General features: G+C 37.4%; 1 pseudogene; it reads right to left on the bottom strand.

The window, feature by feature from the left end:
- Positions 1-10,367: 10,367 nt before the first annotated feature.
- LOC105517337 lies at positions 10,368-16,038 on the bottom strand (annotated as a pseudogene).
- Positions 16,039-16,544: the final 506 nt, after the last annotated feature.

Genomic DNA, 16,544 nt, shown 5'->3' with positions numbered 1-16,544 from the left:
GGGTGGTCTGAGGACTGAGTGAGAGGTGAGCAGATGTTGTCAGTGTGGCTGGACAACATTTTTGAGACACTTGGCTGCAACAGGGAGGAGAGAGGCTGGGTGCTAGTTGACTGATGAGGATGCGGTGAGAGAGGTTGTTTTTTCTTTAATGGGAGTACATTCTTCATGAAAATTCAATGGAAATATAGAGCTTGCACGTACAAAAGAGAAAAAGGATCACTGAAAGTAAAGATTCCTGAGAAGGAGGGGATGATGGCATCCAAAAATAGGTAAGAGAACTTGCCTCAGATTGCTTTGATTGAACTTCTTTATTATAGGAGAGGGAAAGGAAGAGAGAATACACGTGGATGTGGGTGGATTGTAGCTCTGAATGTGTGACTCTGAAGGACTTTCCAGATGGTGATTCCTATTGTCTATATGAAACATGAGACATCATCTAGACATCACCTGCTGAGACTGAGGGGTGAATGTGAGTGTATGTGAGCATGCATGTGCACGCACAAGTGTGTATGTGTGTGTCTGAGCTCCCATGCTCATCCAGAGTTTTAAAAGAAGCCTAGAAGATTTGACATAATATAGTATTAAGTAGAAAGTTGAAATTGATAGGACCAGGAGTCAGTTCCAATCCAGTGCCAGGCTTCTGGGCAGGACATCAGCATTTATTGAAGAAAGCAGAGGAGGCTGGGGCTCTTTGAGCGTGGTTTCCATCTTTTCTCTTGCACCCCACCTGCTCTTAGGGACAGCAGATGAGGAGAGAAAAACCTAAGGATATACTTAAAATGTTACTGTGATATTTATAGTGTTGTGATGAAAATAGAAAATCTGTGGATGTGGCTTAAGTGTGGGGAAAAGAAATTGATCACTCAGGGATCCTGTGCTTCTCTGAAAAGCTGATCTGGGAAGAATTCCTTGTTGAGATGTTAACACATGGATAAGTGATGTAAATATTTCAAGACCACAAGTTGAAGGGTTAGGACTTGAATTAAGAAGGCAAGTTCATACCTGTGTATAACAGTGGGATGTTTTTAATAATATGTGCCATCTGTTGGAGAGGTATTATATACTTATTGCCAAGAAGAATCTAACTCCCCGGTCCTGATGCTTCCATGAAGAAATGTTAGCTCTACTCCTTAGGAGGAAACAGCACTGGAGAGACACTGTTGATTCCAAGGTAAAATGTTAGGAAGCCGCCTTGTCTGCAGGCTAATGCCCCGTCTCTTATCTGTCTCTACTGGCTCCAAAGCTAATCTTTTAGACTCCGTTTTTTTTCTGTATTTCACTTGCGCAGATCATGAAAAGGAGAGGGGGTGATTTATAGCCCCCCCTCAAACCAACCCAGCCACAATTAAGGGCCTGTTAGTGCCAGGCTTGGATTTTCATACATCATCTTATTTAATCTTAAAACACCTTGCAAGGCAAGTGTTTTTAATTCCCACTTATCTCATTTAATCCTTATGACAACCTTATGGGATCTACGCTATTAACCTTAATTTAGAAACAAAGAAACTGAGGCTTAGAGATGTTAAGTAAATGAAGTCACTCTGCGGGTGAGTGGCTGGTTTCAACCTGGTGTTTTGTTAAAGGCAAACAAAGCCCAGGCTCCTTCTCTATGCCACACTGTAGCTGCCAGGGACGCATTTTTCAAGGCCAAGTCTCAACTGAAGTTGTGAGATTTGGCGGGTCTGGAAGACCTCACTGGAGGTTGTGATTAAAGTTAGAGTCCAATTCTGTACCTGTAATGACGACTTCTCCCGCCTCTCCACAGCCCCTCCTGCACAGCCCCAAACTGTTTTTGGAGGTGGTTATTGAATGGAGCAAGACCTATGCTTTGACAGTGCAGATCACAATCACACTCATTCAGAAGTGAGTTAAGACCCCTACCTACCCTGCTTTTCTTGCTTCAGCCTGGTATATCTTCCTTAGGAAACTGGCACATACCTAGAGCCCCCTTTGTGCAGAACTCAGTGACAAAGGCCATGGGAATCTACGAAAGCAATGGGAGACACAGTGGCTGCTTTGCTCAGCTTTATTTCGGGACTTTGTGTGCATTTGAAACTAACACATTTTTCCAACAACACAAGCCCCTCCCAGGTTTTCCTCCATTTGCTGACAAATAACTTCCTCAAGAACAAAGACTGGGACCCAGACCCGAGTTTTTGGCTTGGCCTAAGTTGGTCCCCCAAATGCCCTGTGGTCTCCTCTCCTCACTTCCCTTTTATTTCTGCGGCCTGGAGAAGGATTTGAGCTCAGTGCAATCAGGAGCCTGCTTGGCTCAGGGCCACTGGGATTTGGACCCAGTTTCCTTCTGCAATCTCCCTTGTAACTCTCCAATTGGAATTTGTTTAAATAGTCTCTAGGTTGTACTGCCTTGCTTCAAAAGACTTGTTCCATTGTGGAATAAAAAGAGTTTTCATAAAATGTAAAGGCTTATGCAAATCGTGTCCTCTCACTACCATTTCTTCCTTCCTAACCTAATCCCTGCTGCCCTTGGCTGAAGTTCAGAGGCTTTAGAGTGGCCAGAGAAGAGCAGGAATCTGGAAGCAACTATGACCTGGATCACTGCTTACTGAGCACTTACTCTGTGCCAGGAACGGTGCCAAGCTTGTTACTTCATTATCTCATTTTCCTTCTCAATACCCTTAGGGTAAGATGTTATTAATATTCTTATTTTAATAGAGATATTAAGTAACTTGCTCAAGAATACGTAGCTTCTGAAAGGGCTATGTTCTCCTGCTGGCAGAACTGGAAATCCAAGGCCTGTGAGTGCTGTGCTTTCCAGTGAGATGTCTCCTTAGCCAAGAACAAGGATAATGGGGCTTGAGAGTAGAAGAACAAAAAAAAAAAAGAAAGAAAATATGAATCACCATGATGGGACTTCCTCAAAGAGGCACAAGACTCAAGACCATATCCTGGATACTGAAAAGGTATGAACTCTATGAGAAAACTGGGTTCAAATATTGCTTCTGGCACTTAGAACTGTGCAATTGCAGGTAAGATATTCAACCTGTTTTAGCCCATTATTATTGCCATATTGCCATTGTTGCAATAATAATAATAACAATAATAATTTCCAACAAATCTTACTCTCTAGTTTATTTTTCATCTTGTATTTTTTATTTCTGGTGTATATATGAATGTACGGCACTTGGGAGATGCTGCCAAAATGATAGATATTATTCGTAATTCAATCGTTTATTCAACAAGTATTTATTGAGTGACTACATAGTTATTTTATTGATTTTTACCCCACAGTTACAGTGCTTACAGCTTAAGAACTTTTCAAGTACCTGCAAGAATGTTAGAAACTTAAAATTAAATTATTGATTCCAAGATAGAAAGCAAAATTTAATAAATGCTCAATTGAGTGTCTATTAAACTAACATTATGTCAACCAGTTAACTGTTGACAATGCAATGCTTTTATAATTATATATAAATAATAAATATAATAGAGTTTACACCACAAAAACAAAACAAATTTAACTTGTTAATGGATACTTTTTTAAGTTTTAAGATAAAACCATGACTGTCAAATAAATATACAAAGTGAACATATGTCAAATATTTTATTTAACTTATTAATTCATGAGGACATCAGTAAGATGTTACAAGTAGTTCAAAGGAGAATTCAAAGTGCAGAGCTATATGTAGGTCATTAAATGAATTTACAAATAAATGCAAAATTGGCTTTTTCCATAATTGTTGGGGTGGAGTGGGAATCAATTTTTCCTCCACCAGACAGAACTAATTTGCATGTTTATAGACAAAAATTGTTTGCTTTGTTATCATTTTATTTTTATAACTTACAGAGTCATAAAATAGCTCAAAGATATGAGAGGTCTAAACCACATAGCATTAGGTAAGCCAAAGTGGTATACTCTAGACAACGCATAGTTTTCCAATAAAAACATCCAGTAATCTCTTTGGTAGCTTTTAGTGCATTTCAAAGTCTTTCACAATTTTTTTCTAACAATCTCCTTCCCCCCCCTCCTTGTGATTACATAATCTCAAAGAAAGACTTCTTGATCACAAAATAAGGCTGATTTCAATTAGGTTTAGCCTGATTGTTTACATAGATGCAGCAAGGATGTTAATTAGCATATCGTTTCTCTTAAGTTTGCCAATCTTTGCAAATCTTGAGCTATATAGTACTGAGCAACAACTAATGCCACAAAATTAACTTATGTCTGGGAGTTTTCATAAAAATCTCAGATGGGTTTAAAAGCCTCTACTATTTACTATCTTGAGGCTAGGAAATCAATTCCAAGAAACTCTCTATACCAAATTTCACCTGCAGTAACCTATGAATTTGGGTGAAACCCGTTTTTCTTACGGTCCCTGAATATTCTAAAGTTACTGGTCTACTAGAAAATGACCTTTCTAACCCTCTGAAAGCTAGGGACTCTGTCAGCCAGGAACCAGGCCAGCTTTCCTGGGAGGGCTTTGGAGGCACTGATTCTCTAAGTATAACCAATTTCTGTTTCTTAAAGCAAACTGGTGGGCATATCTGATTAAATGAGCACCATTCTCAGATATGACACTTCAGACAAGGCCTTGATTTCACTATCAATTTGTTTAATTATATTCTGGTGAAAAGCAGGACCAATTCCTACCAAAATTATGCAAATAGCTATATTGCCATGAAAAGTAAGGAGGTTCTTTAAGAGTTTCTGAATTCTGGGAACTGAATGAGAATCAGACATTTCAAATCTGTTTCTTGAAAAAAAAATTTTTTTTTTTGAGTCAGTTTTACTCTGTCACCCAGGCTGGATTACAGTGGTGCAGTCCCAGCTCACTGCAACCTCCGTCTCCTGGGTTCAAGCAGTTCTCTGCCTCAGCCTCCTGGGATTCCAGGCACCTGCCACAATGCCCAGCTAATTTTTGTATTTTTAGTAGAGAGGAGGTTTCACCATCTTGGCCAGGCTGGTCTTGAACTCCTGACCTCATGATCCACCCACCTCGGTCTTCCAAAGTGCTGGGATTACAGGCATGAGCCACTGCGCCCGGCCCCCGCTCAAAAAAAATATTTTTAATTGTACTTTAAGTTCTAGGGTACATGTAAACAACACATGTTTCTTCAATACCTATTTATTGAGAGTTTTTAACATGAAGGGGTGTTGAATTTTATTGAAAGCCTTTTCTGCATCTATTGAGATAATCATGTGGTTTTTGGTTTTGGTTCTGTTTATGTGGTGAATCATGTTTATTAATTTGTGTATGTTGAACCAACCTTGCATCCCAGGAATAAAGCTTACTTGATTGTGGTGGATAAGCTTTTTGATGAGCTGCTAGATTTGGTTTGCCAGTATTTTGCTGAGGATTTTTGCATCAATGTTCATCAAAGATACTGGCCTGAAGTTTTCTTTTTTTGTTGTGTCTCTGCCAGGTTTTGGAATCAGGGTGAGGCTGGACTCATAGAATAAGTTAGAAAGGAGTCCCTCCTCCACAATTGTTTGAAATAGTTTTAGTAGGAATGGTACCAGCTCTTCTTTGTAGAATTCTTTGTAGAATCTGGTAGAATTCAGTTGTGAATTCATCTGGTCCTAGGCTTTTTTTGGTTGGTGGGCTATTACTGACTCAATTTCAGAGCTCATTATTGGTCTGTTCAGGGATTTAATATCTTTCTGGCTCAGTCTTGGGAGGATGTCCAGAAATGTATCCATTTCTTCTAGATTTTCTAGTTTATGTGCATAGAAGTGTTCATAATATTCTCTGATGATTATTGTATTTCTGTGGACTCAGTGGTAATATCCCCTTTCTCATTTCTGATTGTATTTATTTGGATCTTCTCTCCTTTCTCCTTTATTAGTGTGCTAGTGGTCTATCTAGTCTATTAATTTTTTCAAAAAAGCAGCTCCTGGATTTGTTGATCTTTGAATGATTTTCTGCATCTCAGTCTTCTTCAGTTTAGATTTGATTTTGGTTATTGCTTGTCTTCTGCTAGCTTTCGGATTAGTTTGCTCTTTGTTCTCTAGTTCTTTTAGTTATGATGTTAGGTTGTTAAATAGAAATCTTCCTAACTCTTTGAGGTGGGCTTTTAGTGTTATAAATTTCCCTCTTAACACTGCCTTAGTTGTGTCCCAGAGATTCTGGTGTGTTGCATCTTTGTTCTCATTAGTTTCAAAGAACTCCTTGATTTCTGCTTTAATTTCATTATTTACCCAAATGTCATTCAGGGGCAGTTATTCAATTTCCATGTAATTGTATGGTTTTGAGTGAATTTCTTAGTCTTGATTTCTAATTTGATTGTATTATGGTCTGAGAGGTTGTTTGTTGTGATTTCGGTTCTTTTGCATTTGCTGAGGAGTGTTTTACTTCCAGTTATGTAATCTATTTTAGAGTATGTGCCATGTGGTGATGTGAAGAATATATATTCTGTTGTTTTGGGGAGTTCTGTTGATGTCTGTCAGGTCCATTTCATCCAGTGCTGAGCTCAGGTCCTGAATATCTATGTTAATTTACTGTCTCAATAATATGTCAAATATTGTTGGTGGTGTGTTAAAGTCTCCCACTATTATTGTGTGGAAGTCTAAGTCTCTTTGAAGGCCTCTAAGAGCTTGCTTTATGAATCCGGCTACTCCTGTGTTAAGTGCATATGTATTGAGGATAGTTAGGTATTCTTGTTGAATTGAACCCTTTACCATTATGTAATGCCCTTCTTTGTCTTTTTTTTATCTTTGTTGGTTTAAAGTCTGTTTTGTCTGAAACTAGGACTGCAAACCCTGTCTTTTTCTGTTTTCCATTTGCTTGGTAGATTTGTTTCCATCCCTTTATTTTTAGCCTGTGTTGTCATTGCATGTGAGGTGGGTCTCTTGAGGACAGCATACCAATGGGTCTTGGTTCTTTATCCAGCTTGCCATTTATGTCTTTTCATTGGGGCATTTAGCCCATTTACATTCAAGGTTATTATTGATATGTGTGGATTTGATCCTGTCATCATGATGTTAGCTGGTTACTCTGCAGACTTGTTTATGTGGTTACTTTATAGTATCACTAGTCTGTGTACTTCAGTGTGTTTTTGTAGTGGCTTGTAACAGTCTTTCCACATTCAGTGCTTCCTTCAAGAGCTCTTGTAAGGTAGGTCTGGTGGTAATAAATTCCCTCAACATTTGCATGTCCCTCAGCATTTGCTTGTATAGGAAAGACAGTGATTTTTGTACATTAATTTGGTATCCTGAGACTTTACTAAAGTTGTTTAAAAACTTTACTGAAGTTGTTAACGAATCTTATTTCTCCTTGCTTGTGAAGCTTTATTTGACTGGATGTGAAATTCTTGGTTGGAATTCTTTCTTTAGGAATGCTGAATATTGGCCTCCAATTTCTTCTGGTTTGTACGTTTCTATTGAAAGGTCCACCATTAGTCTGATAGGCTTCCTTTTGTAGGTGACCTGACCTTTCTCTCTAGCTGCCTTTAACAATTTTTCTTTTATTTCAGCCTTGGAGAATCTGATGATTATGTATCTTGGGGATGATCTTTTTGTGAAGTATCTTAGGGGATTTTCTGCATTACCTGAATTTGAACATTGGCCTCTCTAGCTAGGTTGGGGAGGTTCTCATGAATGATATCCTGAAATACGTTTTTCAAGCTGCTTACACTCTCCCTATTTCTTTAAGGGACACAAATGAGTCATAGATGTGATCTCTTTACATAATTTCATGTTTATTGGAGGTTTTGTTTGTTCCCTTTCATTCTTTTTTCTCTATTTTTGTCTGATTGTCTATTATCAGAAAGCCAGTCTTCAAGCACTAAGATTCTTTTCTCTACTTGATCTATTCTGCTATTAACACTTGTGATTGCATTATGAAATTATTGTCATGTGTTTTTCAGCTCTGTCAAGTAAGTTACATTCTTTTCTATACTGGCTATTTTATCTGTCAGCTACTGCATTGTTTTATCATGATTCTTAGGTTCCTTGGATTAGGTTTCAATGTACTCCTGTAGCTCAATGATCTTCATTCCTCTCCATATTCTGAATTCTATTTCTGTTATTTCAATCATCTCATCCTGGTTCAAAACCCTTACTAGAGAGGTGATATGGTTGTTTAGAGGAAAGAAGACACTCTGGCTTTTTTAGTTGTCAGGGTTCTTGTGTTGATTCTTTCTCATCTTTGTGGGCTTATGTTCCTTCCATCTTTGAGGTTGCTGACCTTTGGATTCTTTCCTTTACCCTATTTGATGACTTTTAGGGTTTGGTTTTGGTGTAAGGTGGATTCAGCCAACTGACTTTGTTTCTGGAAGATTTTAGGTGGCCAACACTCAGATCCTAACTTTGAGATTGCACACTGTAACTCTGGGGGACTTGTATTGGGCCCCAAATTTGTTCTCTGGCTCCTTGAGGTTAGGAATCTACTTTGTTGGTTGGGAGTGGGGAGCGAGGTGCTCCAACACTGCTGGTCACTGCACTCTAATGGGTGGTGTCAGCCAAAGCATTTCTTAGTGCAGTGACAGCAGGGTCCTTCCTCATTCACACATGCCAGCAGCATCAGTAGTGGCAGCTGTGGCAGGGTGCTCACAGTGCCGGGGTGCCTGCCTCCCTGCAGACGTTCACCACAGTGGCAGAGGCAATGCAGCTGTTGAGGACCCTGCTGGCAAATGTGTGAGCAGTCACACTGGTGGTGGTTTTGGCTTGGGGTAGGACGCTGGTGGGCACAGGTCTGTGTGACTTCTCTGTGCTCTGTAAGTTGGAATTGTCTAAAATCTGTTTCATTTCAGTTTACAAAAGCAGAATTTACTTAATTGTCATGGGTTAAAGAAGTGTGAGAAGAGAGGGAAATGGCTTTCTTATAGACTCAGAAAACAGAACATTAAAACAAAAACAACAATATTCCAGATAATCCCAATAAAATTTCCCTTATCAGTATATTCAGTCCTATAATTAATTCTTGTTCCTCTGGATCTTGGGTTAGCAATCTCATGAAGCTGTCTGTTTCTCAACTAAAAACAGTTCTAGAAATCATGCCTTAGCCCACAGGTGCAGTCTGAAAGTTGTGTAAGTTATGTTACATCAAAAGACTGTACCCAAGAGTCTATTCTTTGAAATGTCAATAGTTTGAAGTACCTAGTATAGTCCTTTTCTGGGAAGCTTTATTTAAGACATAAACTCTGGCCTTCACTTTATAGCATCACCTCAGGGATGTATTAGTGTAAAACAAAAACCATTTGTAGGTAACAAAGACATATGGCTATGGTTAATTTCTTCCTTTTTTCCTTTTTTAAAGGGCTGTTTTGCTTTTAATGAAGGCAGATACAAAATGCATCAATGCAAAAGAATGTTTTATGTACTCATTAACATAGTGAGTAATGTAAATTACATTTTGATAATGCAAAATACAGTATGTTTGTTAGGCCTCGAAAAAGAAACTGCAGAGTTAGCTGCAACTTAAGGTAACTAGAAAGGCTCCTTAAGTTGTTTTTACCCACCACCTTTATTATAATCGTTCTAAATTATATCTGGGGAGGGGATTAAAAAATAATACAAAGCTCTTTTCAGCTGTGGTTCAAAGAACTCTAGTGAAGCTGTATGGCAGTGACATTGTGGGACCATGAAGTTTCCCCAGAAGTATTTCTAATAACATAGACAGTTAAGAAGCTTAATAGTTTCAAAGTCTGGAAAGTAGCAAAAATATCTTAGAGAATTTAAAAACATTATAAACCCCTCTTCTCTCTTACAGAGACATTTTAAAGCATGGACATAACTTTAAGGATATTGAAAAAACACAAGTAGTTTTCATAAAGCTTCAATGAACACCCCAAGGCACAAGTGTTGAAAACGGTCTGTTCACAAAAATGTCACTGTGTTGTACTTTTGGAGGTACAGGTATACTGTACTTGTGGTGAGAGGACAACTTTATTTGTGTGAAATATACAATATGTTAACAGAACAGAAAAATCATTATTTTAGACCACTAACAGAAGAAAACCCACAGCAAGAAAAGCATCTATAGGGCAATTAAAAGTTAGGGAAGTTTACTACCTTTAGAATACATCAATACACTTCGATTACAGAAATATTTCATTTTTAAGACTAGAGTGCTTTAATGTACTTTTAGTAACAACCCAATCTAAGGAGACTTGGAGGCTTGTGAAAAAGACCGGTCCACCAAGATGCTGCATTTCTAGTGTAGGATGGATTAATACTTCTGTAAGAAGGAAGGAACTGAATCACCTCAGCATTGCTAAATGGCATTTTTCTTTTAAACAGTAACTCAATCTCATGACTCACTTCACTTCACTAGTACAAAATTAGGCAGGAGAAGAACTAAGTTCACTGGTCAGACCCAGAAACAATGATTTGGCAACCTGTAGTCATTCAGCTCATGATGTGTGATGATCGGCAGAAAGCTGCTCAACTCTTGCTGTCCATTCCTTCACATCTGCAGAGGAATTTGATGTAACCACTTCTCTTTATCAACTTTAAGCTACATACAGGCAAAAAGGTCACAAACTGCAGGGAGGCCGAAATGGTCTAGGAAGAAGTTATGTTCCTCCTATAGAGGTGAATTAAGTAATACTTCCTGGGCCTTCTTTCCAAGCAGCCACTTGTCTTCAGCAGAGGATAACTGGCTGAGGTTGCCCATCTTCTGTCCTGGCAGGATCCAGTCAGCTGTGTTAAAGGGACACCAGGAAGTGGTCATGGGGCTTTTAAGCTTTGGTTTGCCAGCTCTGTCTTCCTTGGGACTTCCTTCTTTGTATGGCGGCCAGATAAGCCACTCTGACAAAGAGCTGGTCTTTATGACTTGGAAGGAATCAGAAATCCTAGAAGGAACCATTACCTTTAGTGCCTTTGTTCTGTTACTTGTTTTCTAGAAGGACAGAGCCACATATTCAGGGAATCTTTATGCTTCTCAGGCTCAGGTTTTTGTTCCTCAGGCATCACAGTTTTATCTTTTCCTTCTTTCTTCAGAAGCCACTTGCACAGAGCTTCCTTCTCACAATTCTCGTCACACACACACTCTGCAAAGCTTGTGCAGGGCTCATTGGCTTTGCACATCTCCTCTACCTTACATGGATCCTGATGCTTCTGGACAAGTCAATCTTCAGTAACCATGCTGAGGTGGACAATGGTTTCTTGGCCTCCAAGTGGTCATTCAGGCACTTCAGATTGCCCAGGTTTTCAATCTCCACTCCCTTGGACTTGTTGCCCTGACAGTTGGTATGGGAGTTGGTCTTGACAAGTCAATCATTCACATTGTAGGACTGGCACAAGTGCTTAAACTTCTCATTGGTTTCACGACTGCCATTCTCAAGCTTCTCCAGCTTCTGGGGTTCCTAGGGAGTCACCAACCAATCTGATAGGTCTGTCTCATCTTGATCAGGAAGCTCTTGATCTTCAGTTTCAGTGGAGAAAGAACTGGTAGTGGAATGGCTATTACACTTTTGATAACTTGGTTTTTCAGGAACTTACTGTTGCTGACTCTTGAGGAGCCAGTTTTCTAAGCCCTTTAGATTTTCCCAGACATTACTGAAGAAATTGCAGGCTCTGATAGAAGTCTGACTATTCTCCAAGGTCTGCTTTTGGGTGAGCCAGTCCAGACAACCACTGGCAGATTTGCTTCCAAGGAGCCATTTCCTGAGAGGGACAGCTGTGAGGCTGGATTCTGCTCTTGCATTGGGATATAGCTTCTTTTCTTCAGGAAAGGCTCAATACTTGATGAACTTGCATGAGCCATCAAGTGCTCAGGAATTTGAATGGTTTTGAGAGACCCAAATGTGGTGACAGTCTGATGCAGAGCAGTTGTGTCTGCTTCAAAGAGTAGGATGGTTGAATATTCAGGCTTAAGGGTCAAACTGCCCAGTCTCTCCAGGCACACAGAGACTTGATTGGCTAGATCTTTGTTTTGGGTACACTCTAATCAATTATTCTTAATTATAGTCACCCTACTGTGCTATCAAATGCTAGAACTTATTCCTATTATCTAACTGTATTTTTGTACCGATTAGCCAACCTCTTTTTATCTCCTCTTCCCACTCTTCTTGGCCTCTGGCAACCATCATTCCACTGTCTACTGCTACGAGATCCACTTTTTTCGCTCTCATATATGAGTGAGAACATGGAATATTTGTCTTTCTGTGCCTGGGCTATTTTGCCTAACATAATGTCTTCCAGTTCCATCCATATTGCTTCAAATGACAGAATTTTATTATTTCTTATGGCTGATTAATATCCCATTGTGTATATGTACCACATTTTCTTTATCCATTCATCTGTTGATGGACACTTACCTTGCTTCCAAACTTTGGTTATTGTGAATAGTGCTGCAATAAACACAGTAGTGCAGATATCTCTTTGATATACTGATTTCCTTTCTTGTGAACACATACCCAGCAGTGGAATTACTGGCTCATATGGTAGTTTTATTTTTAGTTTTTTGAGCAATCTCCATACTGTTTTCCATAATGGCTATACTAGTTTACATTCCCAGCAACAGTGTGTATGTATGAGTTCCCCTTTCTTCATATTGTCTCCAGCATTTGTTATTTTTTGTCTTTGATAACAGTCATTCTAACTGGGATGAGATGATATCTTATTGTGGTTTTAATTTGCATTTCTCTGATGATTAGTGATGTTGAACATTTCTTCATACACCTACTGGCTGTTTGTATGTCTTCTTTTGAGAGATATCTATTCAGCACATTTTAAAATCTGTCTATTTTTAAATCTGATTTGTTTGCTAAGTTGTCTGAGTTCCTTGTATATTCTGAATATTAATCCCTTGTCAGATTAATAGTCTGCAAATATTTTCTCCCATTCTGCAAGTTCTCTTTTCACTCTGTTGTTTTCTTTGTTATGCAGAGTCTTTTTAGTTTGATATAATTCCATTTGTCTATTTTTACTTCTGTTGCTTGTGCTTTTGATGTATTTTCCATAAAATTTTTGTACACATCAATGTCTCAAAACATTTCCTCCATGTTTTCTTCTAGTAGTTTTATAGTTTTGCATCTTACATGTACATCTTTAATCAATTTTGAGTTGATTTATTATAGATGGATTTATTGAGAGATAGGAGTCTAGTTTCATTTTTCTGCATATAGATACTCAGTTTTCCCAGCACCATTTACTGAAGAGGCTATCCTTTTCCCACTGAATGTTCTCAGCACCTTTGTTGAAAATCAGTTGGTTGTAAATACATGGATTTATTTCTGGGATCTCTATTTTGTTCCATATGTATCTTTTTATGCCACACCATGCCCTTTTGGTTACTATAGCTTTGTAATGTATTTTGAAGTCAAGTAGCATGTTGCCTCCAGTTTTGTTCTTTTTGCTCAGGATTGCTTTGGCTATTTGGGGTCTTTTGTGGTTCCATATACATTTTAAAATTGCTTTTTATATTTCTGTAAGCAGTGCCATTGGAATTTTGAAGGAGATTGCATTGAATCTGTGGAACACTTTTGGTAGCATGGTCATTTTCACAGCATTAATCCTTCCAGTCCATGAACATGGTACGTTTTTCAATTTGTTTGTATTCTCTTTAATATCTTCCATTGATGTTTTATACTTTTCCTTGTAGTGATAGTTCACCTCCTTGGTTAAGTTTATTTCTGGATATTTTAATTTTTTAATAGCTATTTTAAACGTGACTGCATTCTTAATTTCTTTCTCAGCTGGTTTGCTGTTGGTGTATAGAAATGTGATTGATTTCGTATGTTGATTTTGTATCCTGAAACTTTCCTGAATTTGTTTATTAGTTCTAAGAGGTTTTCTTGGTGAAACTTTCAGGGTTTTCTACATGTAAAATTATTTTGTTTGCAAACAGGATCATTTTACTTCTTTCTTTTCAATTAAAGTGACTGTTATTTTTTTCTCTTGCCTAGTTGCCCTGGACTTTCACTACTATGATGAATATTTTTTTTCTCTTGCCTAATTGCATTAGGACTTTCATTACTAGGATGAAGTGGGCATCCTTGTCTTGTTCTAGGTCTTAGAGGAAAAGCTTTCAGCTTTTCCCCATTCTGTACAGCTATGGGCTTGTCACATATGACCTTTATTGTGTTGAGGTATGATCTTTCTATAACTAGATTGTTGAGGGGTTTTTCTTTTAACCATGAAGGTATGTCGAAGGTCATCAAATGTGTTTTTTACATCTAATTGAGATGATCAGTTTTTGTCCTTCATTCTATTCATGTGATGTATCACATTTATTGATTTGTGTATGTTGAACCATCCATGCATCCCTGGGTTAAATCCCACTTGATCAGGGTGGATGATCTTTTAATATGCTGTTAGTTCTTTTATTTTTATTTTTATTTTTTGAGAATTTCTGCATCTATGTTCATCAGGGATGTTGACCTATAGTTTTCTTTACCTACTGTATATTTGTCTGGTTTTGGTATCATGATAATGCTGACCTCATACATTGAGTTTGAAATCATTCTCTCCTCTTCAATTTTCTGCAAGAGTTTGAGAAGAATTAGTTTTAGTTCTTTAAATGTTTAGTAGAATTCAGCAGTGAGGCCATCAGGTCCTGGGCTTGCTTTCATGGGAGACTTTTTATTACTGATTCAATCTCATTACTTTTAATTGATCTGTTCAAGTTTTCTATTTCTTCTTGGTTCATTCTTGGTAGGTTGTTTGTGACCCAGAATTTATCCATTTCTGCTAGGTTTTCCAATTCGTTGACATATAGTTGTTCATATAGTCTCAAGTTATCCTTTGTTATTTCTGTGGTATCAGTTGTGAAGTCTTCTCTTTCATTCCTGATTTTATTTATTTGGGTCTTTTCTCTTTTTTTCTTGGATAGTCTAGCTAATGGATTGTTGATTTTATTTATTTTTCAAGAAATTAACTTTTCATTTTATTGATCTTGTGTATTTTTTGTCTCAATTTTGTTCACTTCTCCTCTGACTTTTATTATTTCTTTTCTTCTACTAATTTTGGGTTTGCTTTGTTTTTGCTTTTCTGCTTCCTTGAGATGTAGATTAGCTTGTTTATTTGAAATCTATGGCATTTATTGCTATAAACTTCCCTCTTAATACTGCTTTTGCTATATCCCATAGGCTTTGGTATGTTGTATTTCTATTTTCATGATTCATGAAATTTTAAAATTTCTTTCTTAATTTCTTCATTGACTCATCTGTCTAGTTGGTCCTCTTGCTTACATTCTTCTATTTTATATTTTTAAACATACTCCATGGGTAAGACTGATGTATATCTCCAGTTGAGAATTAATGATCTAGAATCCTCTAGATTCAAATTAAAGAAGTAAGGTTTTGGCTAAGTTAGCATTTCAAATAATAACTGAGTTTACAACTAATAATACTATATGCTGTACTGCTATTGTCGAATATCAGGTAAACATTGCCAGGATACTAATAAATACAGAAAAACTTGAAAGAAACCATTTCTTAAGAGTTTTGATCAGTGTTTTCCCTGAGGTGAAAACATAGGCTAAAAAAGTAAGAACATTGACAAATCCTCAGGGACTTCCCACAAATCATACAATTTCTGAAGTATTCATTTAACTTATACAGATTTCACCTGGGGCAGGCTGAATGTCTCTTCTGGTATCTCTTCCCATGAAACTCACATCAAACAAACCCACTTATTTCTAATACTTCTCTTTTTATAAAGTAAAAGAGAAAACCTTGTCATTTTTTTTTCCCAGGAGCTTTCTGGGAAATCTCAAAGATGGTTTCAGGTGTAAAAAATATCTTGAAAGTTTTATGGTTTTTTCCTACATTTAGGATCCTATTTGGGGAAGGCAAAATTTTTAAAAGTTGTCAGAAAAGTGTAGACACTTGCTTAAGAGAGGCTATGGATACCTAAGAAGCAATATTTGGTTACCTATTTAATTAAAGTGACAATAAAACATTTAAAAATGTATACTAACAGCAATAGAGTTAGAAAAAACTCCTATCTCTTTCATAAATGAGGATTTTTTCTCTTTAAATAACCAAAGACATTATAAAGTCATCATAAAAGGCAGAAAATTATTCTGGTAAGACACAGAATGTTTTCTCTCTAGGCAGAAAGAATTCTTCACTTTAATTTTGTAAAGTAAGCATAGTATTCTTCACAGAAAGTAAAGAGTTACCATTCATATTGTAAACAAAGGCATTCATCAGTAAACCAGGGAAGCAAACCCATCAAAATAGAATGAACTTTACTAAGATTTTAACACCTTTCATCACTTCTTTTCAGACTGAGCTATCATCCACAAAGGCCAAGCTGAATCCACATTCCAAGTGTGGTCTTTCCTTATGCTCTTTCGTATTCTGGGACAAACTGACACACGACATAAGGACCAATCTCAGGTCCAAAAGATCAAAACAAGTTTTTAAAATAATTCTATCACATTACTTATATAAACATGCAATTTGTTCATCACTGCTATTCTCAAATTAGACAATAAACCAGTATTTTAAAAATTCTCAGCTCTAATTTCTAATATGATATCGACAGTTATAATCTACATACATAGATAACCTTTGAGATCTGTAACAAGTCCCAAGGGTGTAAAATGGTTTGGAGACCAAAAAGTTTGAGGACAGCTGCTCTTTTTCCATGAAATATCAAAACACATATGCAGTTGGATCTCCCTGTCACT

The sequence above is a fragment of the Colobus angolensis genome, unplaced genomic scaffold (genome assembly GCF_000951035.1).
Source record: "Colobus angolensis palliatus isolate OR3802 unplaced genomic scaffold, Cang.pa_1.0 Scaffold3, whole genome shotgun sequence".
Lineage (NCBI taxonomy): Eukaryota > Metazoa > Chordata > Mammalia > Primates > Cercopithecidae > Colobus > Colobus angolensis.
The sequence above is the reverse complement of the archived record's forward strand: the minus strand, read 5'-3'. Positions and strand labels throughout refer to the sequence as shown.